The sequence below is a fragment of the Diabrotica virgifera genome, chromosome 1, assembly GCF_917563875.1.
Source record: "Diabrotica virgifera virgifera chromosome 1, PGI_DIABVI_V3a".
Lineage (NCBI taxonomy): Eukaryota > Metazoa > Arthropoda > Insecta > Coleoptera > Chrysomelidae > Diabrotica > Diabrotica virgifera.
The window spans coordinates 130,803,813-130,821,075 of record NC_065443.1 but is presented as its reverse complement, the minus strand read 5'-3'; the positions used below and the strand labels follow the sequence as shown (position 1 = coordinate 130,821,075).

Here is a 17,263-nt window from a genome sequence, read left to right as displayed (position 1 = left end):
AAATATTTTTTACCCGAGCCTTACGAATTCGCAGAAGGCCACAATATTCTTCTTTACATGCCGTCTCCCAATCGTACGTTGGACATCATCATCACTATATTTACTTTATCTACCGCTGCTCTGAAGAGCTCTATAGAACGGCATTTAAACCAGTTCCTTAAATTCTTTAACCATCACACTCTCCTACTTCCAATAGACGGAGAGGCAGCGCCGAAAAATCTCTCTGAATTTACTAAAGCTAGTTTTTCCACAGTTGATTACCGTGATTGTGTAGAGAAACCTACTGCGGTCGGTCAAGCGAAACGTAGAACAGGTGGTACTGACAGCTTGTCCAAGTTGCTTACCTGCGGAGGTAATTAAATCCATTTATTAAGGCTGAAAATCAGTACACACATTCTAAATTAAATATAAATAAAAGTTATTACAGTCGGTCAGCTGTTTGACGGGACAGAGCCGGTCGGTCGGCCCAATGAATGTCGGCCCTTTATTTACAGAATTAAAAAAATGTAAAATACAAAAATTATTCGAATTTTTAATTATGATTTTCTGACATATATATCGTACTAGTGACGCCATCCATCTGAACGTGATGACGAAATCGACTATTTTTTAAAATAATAATAGGGGTCGTATGCTAGCTCATTTGGAAGGTTATTTAATTCTCTATGCAGTAGTATAAACATTAAGATCATTAGACTAAGTTTTCACTCTAATGGCACATAACATATCCCACCAGAATGAAAACAAAGGGAACCTTCTCTGGTTACACCTCCGAGGCTTCTACAATTTGCAAGCCATACGGATGCTGAGACTAAGGAAGATGAGAGAATTCTACAATTTACAATTCACGTCACATCTGCTCAGCGCGGTAAAGTTCCAACGAGACTGGTTCCCTTCATACTCCACACAGAGTAAATGTAAATCAAAAATGAATAACCATTTTCAATTTCGTTGCAAAACGAAAACATCCCTTTGTTTTCATTCTGGTGGGATATGTTATGTGCCATTAGAGTGAAAACTTAGTCTTTTGCTAGCAGTTGCCGCTAGGGCATCTATGCCATTTAGTTCGTTGCAATTCGGGACTGCACGCTGGGGTTTGTTTTGGTTGGATCAGGGAGAGCAGCATATGTGCCTCCTGATGAGAGACTAATAAGTTTCGAAACCGGTAGAGGTGCTTGCAGCACTCTCTGATTGGACTGGAATATGGTTCGGCTGTGTTTTCGTTTTGCAACGAAATTGAAAATGGTTATTCATTTTTGATTAAGATCATTATTTATACAGGGTGTCCAACAATTTTTTTGAATTATTAATTAAACAATTAATTTAATTAAAGAATTTTTTTGGACACCCTGTATAAACAATCATATTAATATTTATAATACTGAATAGGGAATTGAATAGCCTTTCAAATGAGCTAACACACGACCCCTATTCTCATTTAAAAAGTAGTCGATTACGTCATCACGCCCAAATGGATGACGTCACTAGTACGGCATATATGTCAAAAATCATAATTTAAAAATTAAATAAATTTTATATTTTACCTTTTTTCCCAATTCTGTAAATAACGCAGTTTAGAGGGGGGTCAAAATATAATGAATAACCCTGTACATTAATTGGGTCCGGCCGACCGGCTCTGTCCCGTCATACAGCTGACCGACTATAATAACTTTTATTTAAATTCAATTTAGAATGTGCGTATTGATTTTCAGCCTTAGTAAATGGATTTAATTACCTCCGCAGGTAAACAACTTTGAGAAGATGTCAGTACCACCTGTTCTACGTTTCGTTTGACCGACCGCAGTATGTTTCTCTACACAATCACAGTAATCAACTGTGAATTAACTAGCTTTAGTAAATTCTGAGAAATTTTTCAGCGCTGCCTCTTGGATTACAATACTCCTTCCGCCTCTTATCATTCTCTGTATTATCAGTCTTGGCATTTGATTTTGCTGTCCCCTCATTACGTGCCCCAAATATTGTAACTTTTTTATTTTTATTGTGTTTATTATTTCGAATTCTTTGCCTATTTCTCGCAATACTTCCGAGTTCGATTTCTTCTGTGTCCATGGTATTCTTCTCTAACACCACATTTCAAATGACTGTAACTTATTTATGTGTTCTTGCTTCAATGTCCAGCTTTCAAGCCCATATTGCAGTATCGGGAACACGTAGCATCTCAAAGCTCTTACTCTCAGTTCCAGTCCAAGGTTTTGTTGCAGAGAACTGTTTTCATTTTTTACATAACGCATTTCTTGCTATTTCTATCCTGGTTCTTATTTCTGTTGTTTGATCATTTTTCTCTGAAATACAGGTTCCTAGGTATTTGTGTTTACAAACCAAATGTAAGCTTGTTTGTATGTTTATTTTCTTAGTTATTATCATGTATTTGCTCTTTTTTTATATGCATTTGTAGTCCATATTCTTCACAGAAACTGTTTGTTTGCTTAAGTAGTAGTTGGAGTTGTTCAGCAGAGCTTGCTTTAATTACGGTGACATCTGAATATCTTATGTTGTTAATAGATCTTCCGTTAATTATTATTCCTTTACTTTGAGATAGTAATCCTTCTTCAAAAAAGGCCATAATAGACTTTGTTAAATAAGTCTGAGCTGAAGAGACAACCGTAACCAATGGATTGAACCTTGTTGAAGTAAAAAGTAAAGAAACTCTAGTCTTTCCTTTCTGCTTTGAGTTTCTCTTTCAGATAAAACCATTTCACATAAATTTGAGTTTAGTCTAATTTTGCTGTAATGTAATGTAATTTGCGTTTTTTTATCGTCATCATTTATTTGTTTACCATTACTTGATAAGGTCTTTACAAAATTACGGTAAAAAATCGAATAATAACCAACATTCAGCCAAAGTGACAGTACCTACATGTATTTTAGATAATCTCAATATATGCTTGAATTATCTGTGCCCATTAGTTGGTTAAATTCCGGATTTTCTAGAATAACAACCTTATAAAAATTGACGTTTTAATAGACGTTTTTTTTATCGTCATCATTTATTTGTTTACCATTATTTGATAAGGTCTTTACAAAATTACGGTGAAAAATCGAATAATAGCCAACATTCAGCCAAAAATCCTGTTACTCACCGATAACTGTGATGTACTTTAGATTACATTCCCATAAACGTATTGAAACGTGACAAAACAACAAAAACTTTATATAATTTCTACATTATTGGAGTATTTAGAAACACATTTTCATTAAATATCGGCAGATTCCGTCAATAATTTTATTTTAAATTGCTTGAACTAAATATTGAAACCACTTACACAAGCATACCCTGAAATATAATAAGATAATAATTAATCGTAAGTTTTGATCCATTTAACACTCTTTCACATAATGAATTACATAATAATTAACATCCAATTACTTTAACCCAATAATTTTCGATACACGGTTCGTATATCGGTCTACCTATAAGCGTGATCTTAATTTGCACACATACATATTTGTGCATGCGTTGCTACGAAGCTTTCATGCTTCAGAGCGTTCGGTTTCAAATTTTTAAACAGTCCCTGTCAGGCCATCGTATTTTTTACTTTCTTAGGTTGTTTTATGCTTGCGTACCAATTTACGGAAACTTATGCAAAGTTGTTTCTTAAGGCAATGGAATTATGACTGAAGGGAAAATTTAAGTATTTAGCCCAATCCCTGGTGGATAAATAAAACTTAGAATGTTGATTTTATTATATGTACCACATAACACAGAAAAGTAAAAAAGGTTTATTTAACTCTTTAAACAAGTCACAGAAATAAACAATGTATATACAAGGCTCTTAAACCTGTCCTCCATCAATCAATGTTCTGAAGCACGAAATTTAAATCTAACAATAAAACACTGAAAACGTTTGTTTTCTATTATACTTCCACAAAATTTAGTACAACTATGTGACTACAGCTGTTTCGGTTGAGTGCCTTTCTCAAGTGAATTAGATTACTATGGGTTTGCCTTCTTAAATTCTTTAACTGAAGAGGTTGAGGAGTGGGGAGCTGTTTGTCTCGAGTTGGTCATTCAGAAATATATCTGTATTTTTCAATTTATTAATTTTCATAGATTCTAATTCTAAATAGATTCTCATAGATTCTAAAGATATCTTAAAGCCTTTATTTTGAATATGCAGAATTTGAAACTGTTCATTAAAAGAATGATTATGATCTAGAAGGTGAAGTGCGTATGTAGAAGTGTCTATTTTTCTACTGTTGAAAGCCCTTTTCCTGCGTAGGATCTGGCGGCCATTTTTATTTATAAACAATTAAGTGTCAAAAAATGTCATTTTTCAAATCAATCGAAAACAGGGAAACTTATGGTTTTTTTAGTACAAATATCTTCGAGATTATGGAAAATGCTTTAAAATGACGTATTACAAAGTTTGATATACTCATTTATTGTAATATAATTGCAAAAATAGGTCGGAATTGCACAAAAAATATTTTCGCAATAACTGTTCGCAAATTAGTGTACAGCTTTGAAATTTTTGTCAAATAAGGGTTCTTTTGTGCTTAATATGTGATAAAAATTTCAAAGAGATTTATTAAACTGTTAAATTTTATTCAAATTGTTTATCCCAGAGAGAATTTTTTTTGCAATAACATAAGTTAGAAGAAAATGACGTTACAACCATTCCACAGGTGTCAAATGAAAGTACATGAGCTATATTTTCAACTTGGTTTAAAAAAAGTGAATAAAAAATGCATTTATAAGTAATAAATAATTATGCAAACGTATCGTAAATCTTTCCTTATAAACTTTTTATTTTGTTATATAAGAAATTATACATATTTATTACAATTTTTTATCAATTATGATATAATATAGATAATATTACTTGGTAGTTGTGCACTTAAAACAGGGTAAAAAAGTTAATTTTTTTGGAAAAAGTTATATCAAAAGTTTATAAAGAAAAATTGACGATACTTTTGCATAATTATTTATTACTAATAAATGCATTTTTTATTCACTTTTTTAAACCATGTTGAAAATGTAGCTCCTTTTGACACCTGTGGAATGGTTCTAAGGTCATTTTTTCTGACTTATGTTATTGCAAAAAGAATGGTCTCAGGGATAAACAATTTGAATAAAATTTAAACAATTGAATGAATCGCTTTGAAATTTTTATTACATATTAATCACCAAAGAACCCATATTTGTACTATAAAAATCATAAGTTTCACTGTTTTCCGTTGATTTGAAAAAAAAGGGGAAAATGTCATTTTTTGACAGTTAATTGTTTATAAATAAAAATGGCCGCCAGATCCTACGCAGGAAATAGTTATAATTTGTTCCTATAGGTATTACCTGTCCAAAAACGCTTCAGTACCCTGGCTGCTGAAGTGTCACGAACAGGGTATATTTTTGTCTTATTACCCTGACCTATAGGCTATAAGTAATACATTTTTAATACTAATTTAAAAAATTTCTAAAACTCTATTAAACAATTTTATATCATTGAAAATATTGTACCATATTTATCGAAACATATGTGTACTGTATACGCTGTCAAATATATTACGTATATTAAAAAACATTTTTTACTGTAACAAAATAATCAACTTTCCAACTGAAATATTGTTAATGATTTTATTCTTAAAACACAATAATAAGTATAATAATTTGTAATAGGTTATTAAAAAACAATTACAAGAATATTTATTCTGACAATAAAATCTGCTGTACACATATAAAATATAGATACATTATAAAACAGTAGAAATCACACTTCTATTTTATTAAGTGCTATCTTATCTCTTGTTTATGGAGATGTTCTAGATCACAGTATAAAATTAGTTCATTATAATTTTAAATTTTTACTGCACTTTTCTCCTAGACAATGCAGCTGTTGCATTTAAAACACATGAACCGTAACATCCAGTTTGTTTTTTACAGTTTTCACTTTGCATCTTTGAATAAAAAATGAAGAACGGTAACTGACTGTTAATGTCATGCTAGTCAAAACAAACAATACTTGCAGAATTTAAAATGCCCCCTAATGTTTGAAATATCAGATAAATTGTTTTTACATTTAAATAAAACTATTTCGACTTTCAATAGAAGTTCAGCCACGATTTTATCCCTTATGGCATTGAGAGTACTGAAAGATAGAATCAAAGAGAATAAAATATATAAAAAATGAAGGTTTTCCTTGGAAAATCTAAATGAAAATTGAATTTTCTTTCATAAAAAAATCGTCTGTGCTGCGACAATTCTTTCACTTGTGTCATTTTACGAATCAAGAGAGAGGAGTATTGATTCTATTTTTAAAAATTTTGTGATGTGGGTTACTAGTACCCTAAGGGTCTTAATTAGGACTTATGAAATATGTAATGTTAATAGCCATGTTTTTGGTTTCCATGCCACTTGAATATGTTTATTTTTCAAAAATGAATCACCATTTTCAATTATTTTTATTTTTGGTTATTTAACTAATTTTATTTACATTGTCGGTTTATAACGTCCTGCGACGTTGTCCGATGCCTAAGCGCGAGTTCCCTCGGTTGTTCCAGTCCTCATCGGATAATCCTGCTTCGCTCATAGATCTTCGTATACCACCAATCCAAGATTCTTTCGGTCTTCCTCTTTTTCATGTCATATTCTGTCATATTCCTCTATGTCATATTCTTGTAAGTATTTTGAACAGTTGTTATAAGTGTGTGATTGATATTGGTGTTTTGAAGTACTTTACATAGTTTACTGATGGGGACATTATCGTAGGCCTTTTGTAAATCTACAAACATTAGATGTATTGGCCGATTTCTTTCTATTTTCTTTTCAATAATTTGTTTTAAACAAAACACATTATATCTGTATAGGACCGGCCAGCTCTAAAACCGCACTGTTCTACCTCTTCATCATTTTTGTACTCTTGTTCGATCAAATCCCTTAGAACCCTTCCATATAGCCTGCTTACTGAATTTGTTACGGAAATACCTCTATAATTATTAAATTGCAACTTACTTATTTTCTTTTTTGAATATCGATGTAATATATTAAGCGATTCGAAATTCTTCAGGAACATCTTCGCCATTGATGCAGTTTGTAAATATATGTGCTAGAGATCCATACAATCTGTTTGTACCATATTTAAGTAGCTCTGCATTAATCCATTCTGGTCCAGGGATCTTCTGTTTTTAAGTTGTTTTACTGCGTTATCCACTGTTGATCTATTTATGATTTCTTTTTCTCCTACTATTTGTATTTCTGTCTTTGTGGCATTTAAGTATTCCGGTCTTTTTTCTGTTAATAGGGATTTGTAATGCTGGACCCATTCTTGACTTTCTATTAATTGTATGGAATTGCTTGTTTTCTCGTTGGATTTCACTCTGTTTATGAATTTCCAAGATTCGCTACACTGCCTTCCTTCTACGTAGGTGTCAATCTCTTTACATTTTCTGTCCCATATGTTTATGTATTTAATTTTATTTCCAAATAACAAAAAAATCAAATATTTGTATGTTGAAAAGGATTTCAGACCTAAAAGTAATAACGCCAAAAAATTTAAGAGCGTAGGCGCAAAATTTCTGATCAATGCTTTTTAAATGCATTTATTTTTTTCAAATCCATTTACACGTAGAATGAAAGATTACATTATTACCGAGGACCGACAGTACCTTAGAATAAACAAAAAGTTTCTTTTGCATGAGATATTTGAAATTAAAATCACACCAAATTGTCTCTTTTTACCCCTGTAACTTATTAAAATAAACGTTATAGAAGTTTTCAGGTACTTTAGGACCTCGGTAATAATGTAATCTTTCATTCTGCGTTTAAATTTTTCAAAAATATTTATTAGTTTTCTTAGGATTCGAAAAATATAATTGCATTTAAAAAACATTGGCCGGAAATTTTGCGCCTACGCTCTTAATAATTAATCCGCAAATCCCTTTTGAAAAACCAACGAAATTTTTTTACTTTTTTTTATTCTGTGTTGGAAAGGAAAAGTAATTTTTGATAGTTTTTATTTTGTATTTTTTGTAACGATTTGCGCAAATTGTATAATCACAAAGTTGATGAAAAGAAAACCCCATGGTTTCGAGAGGAAGTGAAGATAAAATGTGAAGAAAGAAGAAAGCCTTTTTACAATACAGAACACAACAAACACAACAGGCATACAACCACTATAAAAGAATTAGAAACGAAACAAACACTTTAGTCAGACAAATAAAAAGAGAACACTGACAGAGTTTCTCAAAACAGATGGAACACGACTTCTACGGAACACAAAAGAAAATATGGAGAATGATCAGAGGACAAAGAAAAGAGATGAACGAACTAATAAAAAATAAACACATTCAGAAGGAAACTTGGGCAGACTATTTTTGATCTCTCTTTGCTAAAGATAACGATAACGAACCACCAACACCTGAAGTGACAACAAACGAAGAAATAAATATTGAAGAAGCAGAGGTAACGGAAGCATTAAGGAAATTAAAAAATAGAAAATCATCAGGAGAGGACAGAATATTGAATGAACTCCTAAAGTATCGAGGACAAGACCTGACTAAACAATTATTATTAAAACTAATCCAAAAAATAATAGAACAAAACAGAATACCACAAGAATGGAGATCAATCATCCCAATACCTCTCTTCAAAAAGGGAGAAAAATCGGACCCACCCGGAGAATTACAGAGGAATTAATTTATTAAACACAACACTAAAATTAACGACCAAGGTGATAACAAACAAACTGAATAAAATTAAAATATTAGCAGAAGAACAACAAGGTTTTAGGTCGGGAAGATCATGCACCGACGCTATATTTATAATGAGGCAGATTCAATAAAAATCGTTAGAATACCACAAACCGGCATACTTATGTTTCGTAGACCTTAAGAAGGCATTTGACAGGGTCAAATTAAAGGACGTTATCCATTTATTGTACGCGAGAGAGGTACCTCTAGGAATAATTAAAACGATGGAAAATATCTACCAGAACAACACAATAAAATTAAAAGTAGATGAAGAACTAACTGACCCAATTTAAGGTGGCAATGGAATAAGACAGGGAGATTCCCTGAGTCCTCTGTTGTTCAACCTGATCATGGACGAAATAATAAAAAAAAAGTAAGAACAATAAAGGATACCAAATGGGAGAAAAACAACTTAAAATAATCTACTATGCAGACGACGCAATACTAATCTCTCAAAGTGAAGATGATTTACAACGTATGCTGCACGAATTTAATATAACCGTTAGAAAATTTAACATGTTAATTTCCCCAAAAAAGAATAAATGCATGGTTATAACAGCAGATCTAATAAGGTGTAAATTAGAGCTGGAGGGTCAAATAATAGAAAAAGTCATGGAGTTTAAATATCTAGGCATCACACTATGCAGCTACGGAAAGCTCGAAACAGAAGTGGAAGATCAGGTGAATAAAGAAAACAGAGCCGCAGGTTGCCTGAATGAAACAATATGGAGAAATAAAAACATCGGAAAAGAAGTGAAAGGCAGAATTTACAAAACAGTCATCAGACCAATAATGACATACGCGGCAGAAATACGACCTGATCCAGAAAGAATGCTAGAAACAGCAGAGATGAAAGCATTGCGAAAAATCGATGGTAAGACGCTGTGGGATAGAGCTAGAAGTGCAGATATCCGAAGGAGATGCAAGGTGGACAACATTAATAACTGGGTGAAAAGCAGAAGAGTAGAATGGAACGACCACATAAGCCGAATGACAGCAAATATAGTAAGGACGGCGAAAGACGGTTCCCCAATAGGAATACGATCAGTGGGAAGACCACGAAAAAGATGGAATTACAACTTACTGGAGGCACATTGAAAAACAGGCAGAGTAATGTCTATATAAAAAAAGTAAGAAGAAGACAAAATTGATGGCCGTAGAGCTTTTCACATGCACGGTAGGTATATTATCATAAGCTTTTTGCAAGTCTATAGATGACTTCCTACCAAAATAAACAACTATACTAAATTTACATTCAAGATACGTTAAATGCTACTAAGAGCACTCCCGAATCATATTTACAATGTATATACTTTGGAAATCATGATTTGGGATTTACAATATATTATATACATTGTAAATTATGATTCGGGAATGCTCCTAGTAGCATTTGACGTGTCTTGGTTTGTTTATTTCTAATGCATCTTGATTGTAAATTTAGTATAATTTAGTAGAAAATAAGTAGATTATATTGCTAACAAAAAACTTGGAATTATACATATTGTTATATTTCTATTTGACATGAAAATTAAATTTTGATAATTATAAACAGAATTCAATTTAATATAAAATATTTTCAATTTTCTCAACCACGGGCATATAAATTTAGAACAACCTGTATACAACAAATTGTTATATGTAATTTTAAGAAGTGATTAGAAGAAGCTTACGAAACTCGGGACAATGCGCCGAGAATAAACAAAGTGAATGGCGCGTACCATTATCGTTGTTCGCGGAAGGTTCGATCATTAGCCTATGCTAAATAAGACTCATTTGAAGTAGATAATAGGTCATTAAATTTTGTAAATAGTAGAAAGTAATTTTAGAATGGGAATTAACTATTTTTTTTGGAAATCCATTAAGCATATTTAGAAAGATTAAAAATTGGTTTTGAGGAATACTGCGAATGAGAGTTGGTGGTGGAAGGTTGATTTGTGAATCTGGAAGGGATATTTAGAAAGTAGGGGAATGAATGAAAAAGATAGAGCAGAATGTTTTGAGCTGTCGAGAAGTGAAGTCCAGTAGTAGACGGTAGTGTACGGAGAGGAGAAAGCCGGTGTAGTTCCGTGAGTGTGGAGTATCTATCGTGGAACGAGAGGTAGGCCAGGTTGAGAGTAAAAGAACCTCCTTGAGCCAAGAGTGTCCCGGTAGCTGATTGAAGTTTCGAAAAAAGTAGAAACACGGCATCACGACAGAAGCAGGAACGGGAGCTATACGAGCTAGTTTTCAAAGGAGAACATTACTGGAAGCCAGGACGAGGTTTTGATCGCAGCCAAGGATAGCAGGAAACGGGTCTTGTGTGAAGATATTCTCAGTTCACCAGAAAAAGGTCAGTCTCATTTGTTTGGACATGAATGTATGGGTTTTTCGTATTAAATACCACATTTAAAATTGAAGAACATAATCAATAATATCAGAAAAGCTTCATCAAACTTAAATAGAATTGTTGCTAATAAATCCTAATAGTTAAATGTTAATAAAAACTTTCAATTGGAAATCAAAAGGAAATAAGATTCCCATGTGTAAATGTTATGTTTAAGAATAATAAGATATAGCAAATATTAAGCAGTGATTGCCATTTAAATAAAATAAACAATATATTGATTATAATTGTAACCCATATGTGTGTATTATTTTACTCTTTTCTTTCCTATCCCGATTAGGAACCATTGAGAAATACTTAGAAGCCACGTAAGTAAGTAATTAATTTTATAAAAAGCCCTGAGATTGAAAACATATTGATATGTGATCTGGTAAATTAATTAGATTATTATAAATGCATTGATTAAATTAAATGACATATAAGAATATTATCTCATATCATAATCAAGATCACATCAACTGGCGCCCAACGTGGGGCATTGTAAAGTATTTCTAGTGGCAAATTTGAATGATAGAAAGAGTAAAGCCGGTATTTGAAAATTTATATGCCTGTGGTAAAAAGTGAGATACTTACATTTGATAACATAAAATTTTAGATCTCTTTAGGTACAAATTTTACATAACTGATTTAATATTTTATTTTTACGATATTTACATTTGATATATTTATTGACAATTTATAATATTTGGGTGAGAAAAAGTCGTCTTGGTAACATACTAGTAAAATTTCATATTTGGCGGGGACAGTACTTCTTGAAAACAAATGTCTGTGACAAGAAGCCAAAGCAAAGACAACAAAAAACAAAAAGAACATTCAAATCAAGAGAATGATTCAGACCAAGAAGATATTTTAGACAAGACAATCATGGCATCAGAACAGCAAGAATTATCAGGAATAGATAAATTATTACAAATGATGCAACTCCAGTCACAAAGAATGGAACAGAAAATGGATGAAACACAACAAAAACTGGATGACAATCAAAGAGAAACAAAACAAACAATGGATAAAAATCAGGAGGAAACAAAACAAGCAATGGAGAAAAATCAGGAAGAAACATCAAAGAAAATGGATAAAGTGGAGAAAAAAATGGATGACAATCAACAGGAAACAAAACAAGCAATAGAAGAGAACAATAAGAAAATAGAGGAACGCATAGAAAAGTATGAAAAGGAAATAAAAGGATGTTTGACAACAATGAAAAACGAGATAGAACAGCAAGAAATGAAAATTAAAGATCACATGCAAGAACAAGAAATTAGAATGAAGGACCACATGAAAGAACAAGAAATGAAAATTCAAAACAAAATGGAGGAGTTAACGAATGGCCAGAAAAAGGAACTAGAAAATTTGGAAAATAAGTTGGAAAATGCTATTCAAGTAGACAGAGAAGAAGTGGAAAAAAGAATCACAGAAATAGAAAAACAAGTCACCGAAAACAGGACGCAACAGAATGTCGGAGAAAGAAGAGAAATGGTTATACACAGCACAGATGACGTGAAGATAAGGTTTGGCGGGGATGTAAGAAGATTACACCCAGTGCCGTTCATAAATAGCCTGAAAAAGAAAATACAGCACATCGGAAATTTCGAAACAGCAAAAGAAACTATCAGAAACCATCTAAAATATGAAGCAAGCCTATGGTTCGATTGCAAAGAAGAAGAATTTGATAGTTGGCAACAATTTGAACAAAAATTTTTGAATTATTTCTGGGGAAAAGTCCAACAATTGGAAATTAACAAGGAATTGCAAAATGGGAAATACAATGATAGGATGGGTATATCAGAAAGGACATATGCATTACAAATTTACTATAACGCAAAACATTTACAATATAATTACTCATCGGAACAATTAGTCGAACTGATTGCAAGACATTTCGAAGAAACGCTGGAAGACCATATCACATTGCAAAACTACAAAGACATAGATAGTTTATGCCAATTCCTACAAATAAGAGAATCACGTTTAAGAGAAAGAAAATCAAGAAGGTCGCGAGAAGATTACAGGCCCCGAGAAACACAGGATTACAGAGATAGAAATCAAAATAGGAGGGACTATACAAGACGAGATTTTAATCCCAGAAGGGAAAACGAAAATAGAGACAACGGAAGAGGAAATTATGAACAAAGAAATAGGCAATGGAATGAGGACAGAAATCGAGAATACCAGAGTAGAAACATCACACGCTCAAATCAAGAAAACAGAAATAATGGTAGACAAAATGAACAGGGATATCGAGAAAACCGAGACAGATCCGACAGACCAAGAGAAAATAGAAGAGAAGTAAATAATACCCAGACAGATGAATATGACGGAGAGAGACATTATGACGAAAATATAAACAACGATGAGCAACCGGCGTCTTCTCACGACGGCGCTCACTAAAAACCAAAAATCAAACAGGAATCTTTTGTAACCCCAAGGAGTTTATTAAATTGGCAGGAAACAACGAAAAGAAAAATGGAGTTAATTTAAAATTTGTGGATGGATTTATCAACGAGAAACCAATTAAAATTATGATAGACACTGGATCTGAAATAACATTGGTCAACAGAAAACTAATAGAAGAAGTTAACTTAACAAATTTAATTTACAAAATACCTAGGTTAAATTTAGTGGGCGCAAACAAACGGACATTGGCAACTATAAATGAAGGCATACGAGTAATGGTACGACTGGGTAAGAAGATGTATGCACTACAATGTGTAATAATGCCAAACATGTCACATGACATGATAGTAGGAGTTGACGAATTGGCAGAAAAACATGTAGTGATAGATTTTAAAAATAATACGATGAATCTAACAGAAGAAAAAGAAGAAGAACAGGACAAGGAACAGGAGAAACAAAATACGGACGAATCAGGTAAAGAACAAACAGTGGAAATGAATTTGGCAACGAAGCAAGGACAAAGAAGAAAAGGGAGAAAAAGTCAGAAAAAGACAAAAGAAAATGAAACCTGTGGCTCCTCAAAAGAAGAGTTGAGCCCAGAAGAAGAAAAATTGAGAGTATCAAAAGCAAAAGAAAACTGGGATTCCTCAAAAGAAGAGATGAGCTCAGGAGAAGAAGAAATAAAGCTAACAAATGAAAGCGAAAAAGATATGATCGAAACAGTGGCATTTGAAGAGGAGGCATATGAAAACGAGGATGCAGAATACACGGTAAAAGTATGTGAAAAATCTGAGGAAAAAGACAGAAGATTGATATGGGAAAAAGGGAAAGACAACATAATAGCCGACACTATAACACAGGATGAGGACACTGAAAATAAGGAAACAATTACTCTACAGGTGGGACTAATTAGAGTAATACAAGAAGAAGGGGTATAAGACGTAGATTAAAGTAAGGAAATATACAGGGAGTTGGTTTTGCCTCGAGAAAATTTATTTAAAAATGCAGATAAATTTTATCGAATACAAGGCGGGGATTTGTTATATTTCTATTTGACATGAAAATTAAATTTTGATAATTATAAACAGAATTCAATTTAATATAAAATATTTTCAATTTTCTCAACCACGGGCATATAAATTTAGAACAACCTGTATACAACAAATTGTTATATGTAATTTTAAGAAGTGATTAGAAGAAGCTTACGAAACTCGGGACAATGCGCCGAGAATAAACAAAGTGAATGGCGCGTACCATTATCGTTGTTCGCGGAAGGTTCGATCATTAGCCTATGCTAAATAAGACTCAGTTGAAATACATAATAGGTCATTATCGTTATTCGCGGAAGGTTCGATCATTAGCCTATGCTAAATAAGACTCATTTGAAGTAGATAATAGGTCATTAAATTTTGTAAATAGTAGAAAGTAATTTTAGAATGGGAATTAACTATTTTTTTTGGAAATCCATTAAGCATATTTAGAAAGATTAAAAATTGGTTTTGAGGAATACTGCGAATGAGAGTTGGTGGTGGAAGGTTGATTTGTGAATCTGGAAGGGATATTTAGAAAGTAGGGGAATGAATGAAAAAGATAGAGCAGAATGTTTTGAGCTGTCGAGAAGTGAAGTCCAGTAGTAGACGGTAGTGTACGGAGAAGAGAAAGCCGGTGTAGTTCCGTGAGTGTGGAGTATCTATCGTGGAACGAGAGGTAGGCCAGGTTGAGAGTAAAAGAACCTCCTTGAGCCAAGAGTGTCCCGGTAGCTGATTGAAGTTTCGAAAAAGGTAGAAACACGGCATCACGACAGAAGCAGGAACGGGAGCTATACGAGCTAGTTTTCAAAGGAGAACATTACTGGAAGCCAGGACGAGGTTTTGATCGCAGCCAAGGATAGCAGGAAACGGGTCTTGTGTGAAGACATTCTCAGTTCACCAGAAAAAGGTCAGTCTCATTTGTTTGGACATTAATGTATGGGTTTTTCGTATTAAATACCACATTTAAAATTGAAGAACATAATCAATAATATCAGAAAAGCTTCATCAAACTTAAATAGAATTGTTGCTAATAAATCCTAATAGTTAAATGTTAATAAAAACTTTCAATTGGAAATCAAAAGGAAATAAGATTCCCATGTGTAAATGTTATGTTTAAGAATAATAAGATATAGCAAATATTAAGCAGTGATTGCCATTTAAATAAAATAAACAATATTTTGATTATAATTGTAACCCATATGTGTGTATTATTTTACTCTTTTCTTTCCTATCCCGATTAGGAACCATTGAGAAATACTTAGAAGCCACGTAAGTAAGTAATTAATTTTATAAAAAGCCCTGAGATTGAAAACATATTGATATGTGATCTGGTAAATTAATTAGATTATTATAAATGCATTGATTAAATTAAATGACATATAAGAATATTATCTCATATCAATAATCAAGATCACATCAATATGTATATGTATATATATATATATGTATTATAAAGAATGGCGGTACAGAGCCCAATTTCAGAAATATGTTAGTACGTGGAAATTACTCTATGTGCATAACTAAATAAAATATTGAAAAAAAGAGCTTCTACCGTCATTAAGAAGAAAAAAAAACTTTCTTCAAATAAACTTTTTTATCCCATGCCTAGATATTGTGTAATCTTGAAACTACTAAAAATTTTTATTTCTAACAAGAAATCGAACATATTATAACTAAATAACTAATAAGGCAACATAGAGAAATTATCACTGTCATTTTGACAAACCTGCGTCAGATTTCCTCTAATCTGTTCTGTCATCTTTATCGATAATATCTGTTCAGTGCAGTAGTGTGTTAATTTAAGAATTCGTTATTGTTGTTTCATAGGAGAGTAGTGTTTATTCATAGTTAATTTATTATATATTTGTTGTTGGTGTATAAGTTGTTGGCCTCTTTGAAAGAATAGATTGTTGTTAATTGTGAGTTTTAGTTATATGTAGGTAGGTAAGTATATTTTACGTAAAAATATTTCGAATTCTAATGCGAGTATATAAAGTTTTAGGAGGATTTTTTATTCTAAAAATATTATCAATAGTTTAACAAAATGGAAAAAGTAAATCAAACGAAAAATAAAGTGAAACCTTTCAAGAAAAAGTCCATTAAAAGCCGTGCCAAAATTATGCGAAAATCGAAATTTGTTTCGCTTCACAACAATTTTTTTTATTTATTATTGTTTTATTATTAGATATATCATGCAAATACCTTTCTAAATACCTATCTTAACATAAAATTTTCACCCATTTTGGTTTATTTTTATAAATATCTATTTATTAATAATAAAATCGTTTTCTATTACTTCCATTTAGCGCGACTATGATATTGTCAAAATATTAATCTTAGATAATGTCAAAGATTACAACTGTTGCCAAAGTTTATGATACTATCTCTCGAAGTTATATTTTGTTTCTACTTGTTGATCGCTACTGTTTACTCTTAAAGCGTATTTTTGCATAGAGAACAAATTAATATAATTTTTGTTAACATAAATAAGCAATCGATTTTCAAAGCCTGAGAAACGTTTTTCATCATTTTTATTTATTTTCTCTATTTAAATAGGGAAAAATAAGATTATGCGAAGTATTTTCTATATCATTTGTTAACTTTATATTCGAAAAATAAAAATTAAAGAAGCAGTTTTCTTTAATTATGCTAATAATAATAAATATACTTACCTTTTAAAATTTTAATATGTAACAATCGAACACAAAACAATCGAATCAGTAACGAGGAGACCCCATTAGCTCCACCT

At 32.0% G+C, this 17,263-nt stretch overlaps 1 protein-coding gene across 5 annotated transcripts in view; it reads right to left on the bottom strand.

Moving 5' to 3' along the window:
• Positions 1-17,263, bottom strand: part of LOC114326427 (glucose transporter type 1) — a 659,305-nt gene that overhangs the window by 236,079 nt on the left and 405,963 nt on the right. The gene's annotated exons all lie outside the window — the stretch shown is intronic.